Source organism: Mesoplodon densirostris, chromosome X, assembly GCF_025265405.1.
Source record: "Mesoplodon densirostris isolate mMesDen1 chromosome X, mMesDen1 primary haplotype, whole genome shotgun sequence".
NCBI lineage: Eukaryota > Metazoa > Chordata > Mammalia > Artiodactyla > Ziphiidae > Mesoplodon > Mesoplodon densirostris.
In genome coordinates this window covers 118,172,907-118,176,556 of record NC_082681.1, presented here as the reverse complement: position 1 = coordinate 118,176,556, position 3,650 = coordinate 118,172,907, and positions in this window count along the sequence as shown.

The following is a 3,650-nucleotide window of genomic DNA, read 5'->3' as shown; positions in this document are numbered from 1 at the left end:
AGGGAGTTTCCGAGAAACAAGGAGGATATTTCCTTGAAGTGAGATGTCAAGAAGCCACTGTGATAGCACTCTTTGCACTGGGGTCAAAGGGCCAGAGGCCACGCCATTAAAGGGATGTTCTACTACTTATCTTAAGTGTAATCTGGGGAACTCCAAATGAAGGCTACATTTTTGGTGTTGGTGAAACTATAATGAAAATAGGGGTGGTTTGGATGAAAAGGCACGTGGGAGGGAAGTTGTTGGTCCTTGACGCAAATTCTAGAACCTCTGAGTAGCATCCAGCTGGGAGAGATTGCTCTACACTCAAATGACATATTTACAAATGGGGAAATCTTACATAGTTTTACTGTCTAAGCAGTTTTGTTCGTTCCAAAGGTGCTGCGTAGTTTCTCACATCTCATGAGATTAAAGAAAAAAATCCCCAAGAGTTGGTATTATGGTCTGGGGTCGTAGTTATCGCAGTAATAAATGCCATTCTTGAGAGGCCATTGTTGCAAGTGCTTTACAAACATCACGTATATTACAATAGCTCTACACGATAGGGCTTATCAGACTCACTTTGCAGATGATGAACTTGCGATTTTCTCAAGTTCACAAGACGTGTGACAGAGCTGGGAATAGACCCTTGGTCTGAATTCCTCTAGAGGCCACACTGTTCCACTCTTCGCAGCCTGAGGCAGATCTAGTATCCTTTAATTCACTTCTCTCCTCACTACTTCAAACTCTATTTCAGGCAATTTAAAAAAAAAAAAAAAAGGAAGCAAGCAAACAAAAAACCCTGCAGCCAAAGTACTATAAACAGCCCTGATGAAGGAAGGTTAATACAAGAATCAACCATAATTTGGGGATTGTCTGTGGGCTTCGTTTATCTAGAGTCCTCCTGCCCCTCACTACTTCAAACTCTATTTCAGGCAATTTAAAAAAAAAAAAAAAGGAAGCAAGCAAACAAAAAACCCTGCAGCCAAAGTACTATAAACAGCCCTGATGGAGGAAGGTTAATACAAGAATCAACCATAATTTTGGGATTTTCTGTGGGCTTCATTTATCTAGAGTCCTCCTGCCCCTCGCTCCAGGGTTCCTTGAAAGCTCACTGCCCTGGTCCCAGCACGTGTGTTCAGCTCCAGCACGTTCCCACGTTAGAGCTCCTTTCTCCTGAGACTTCCCCAGTGTGCCCTCAGGTCCAACTCTGGAATCTGTTAATGGTGCATTGAGACTGGCCTCTGAATAAATACACCAATGAGTGAGCTTACCTAGGGGATCAATATCCAAAGCCTCCCTCATAAGTTGGAGATGAGGACCTGAACAGACATTTCTACAAAGAGGATATACCAGTGTCCAAACAGTACATGAAAGATGCTCCATATCATTAGTCATTAGGGTAATGTATAAAAAAAAAAAAGTGGGATACCATTTCACTAGGTTGGTTATAAAAATGGAAAATAACAAGTGTTTGCGAGGATATGAAGAAACTGGATCCCTCATACATTGCTGGGAAGAATGTAAAATGGTTCAGCCTCTTTGGAAAACAGTTTGGTAGTTCCTCAAATTTAAACAAAGAATTACCATATGACCCAGCAATTCCATTCCTAGGTATATAACCAAAATAACTTAAAAATTGTATTCAAACAAATCTTTGTACCCAAATATTCAAAGGAGCATTATTCATAAAAGCCAAAAAAATGCAAACAACCCAAAATTTCCATCACTGAATGAACGGACAGACAAAATGTGGTATATTCTTACAATGGAATATTACTCACTCATAAAAAGCAATGACGTACGGATAACTGAGAGACCATGGATGAACCTTGGAGACATTATGATAAATGATAAATGAAAGCAATCAGAAACAAAAGGTCACATATTGTATGACACCATTTACATGAATTATCCAGGATAAGCAAATTCACAGAGACAGAGAGCAGATTGATGGTTGCCCGGCGCTAGGGAGAGCTATGAATGAGAAGTAACTTTTTGAAGGGTAAGAGGTTATGTAAGCAGATAGGGTAGGCGGTCCCTGGAGAAAGAGAACCAGGCATGGCTTTCTTGACATAAGAGAAGCCATTTTTCGCCTAAGCCATTTTGTGATCTAAGCCATTTTAAGATCATTTTGTGAAACAATGTTTGCCCTTGAACACACCTCAGTAATAATGATCTTAAGGGAATAAAAGAATGCAGCAACCAAAGACTGTTATCAGGCAGGAGTAGTAACAGTAGCAAAGGTAATAAGTCAGTTGTTAAGACTCCCAGTCTTTTCAAAGGGTAAAGATTAGCCTGAAACACAATCTTCAGCTGTTCTGCAGAATTCAAACCCCCCTCGAATGATCAACCACCACCAGATCAACTGGAACTGAAGGAATGATGACCGTAATCTTTTCTGACCCTTGTGACTTCAAACCCCTATAAAGCTGGGACTCTGTTGACCTTTGCCCCAACTCTACGCTGAATTCTCCTCTGCTCAAGCCCCTTCATGAATATGCATGTACCCTTAGCTTCAAACTTCCCCAGTTCTGCTGTCCAGGGAAACACTGCTTTGGGAAAGATCCCCAGGGTTCTCCTGCCTTGCTGCAAGTAATAAATCCTTCCTTCTCCTGCTCTTTGACTTGGCTGTGTATTTGGCTCGACACCCACCAAGAGGCAAACCCAGTTTTCGGGGAGCAGTTACCTTTTGGAATGAGGAATAGGTTTGGAACAAGAGAGAGGCGGTGATTGTACAACATTGTGAATGCAGTAATGCCACTGAGTTATTCACTTTAAAATGTTATGTGGATATATATCAATGAGTTCTATTTTTAATATTATATATAATACAATCAATAGATTGATTGATCCCACTATACATATACTATGTATAATATATAGGTATATGTATGTATGTAAAATCAGTGGAATGATAGAATCAGATAGAATGAGAGAATTACCATGCTACAGCCCCTAATGGATTAATGGATAAGGGGAAAGACCCTCACCAACTGTCAATACCACCAGGAAGCAGAAAACAGACACTATGTGTCTCCTAATGGAAGCACACAGCTTTGTCTCAGGAGTGAACTTGCCAATAAACAAACTGGTAAATCAATAAGCCTTAATCTGAACAAGCTGTTTCCAACAATTATTGAGGATTCTTGATGCTGAGGTTCCAGGTATATTGGGTTCATTACTTTATTCTCTGTAATGTTGTATATGATTGTTTTATTATAAATATCATGCCTTTAAATTTGAAAACCCAAGTAAAATGGAACAATTTTTAGCAAACTATAAATCACTAAAGTGAAAATGTAGTCCAAACCCAGAGCACCATCAGAATGTTCCAGGACAATCCAGGTTTGGAGCCCCCTCACACCAAATGATCGGGGAAAAACTAATCACCACCTTATTTGAATTCTTCCAAACCATACAAAAAGATAGAAAACGGATCAACCATTTTAATAGGGTAGCCCTTCTTGATACAAAGTCCAGATAAGAATGCCCCAATATAAGGATACTCACTCATAACCATGTGATTAAATGAAGAAATGGGCTCTGACTAAGGAACACAAAGATATCATATTAGAAAATACTGACCGTTGGAAATCACTGCATTAATAGAGAAAGGAGAAAATGCATTTCTAAAGGGAAAGAATATTTATCTATACACTTCTATTCTCAAG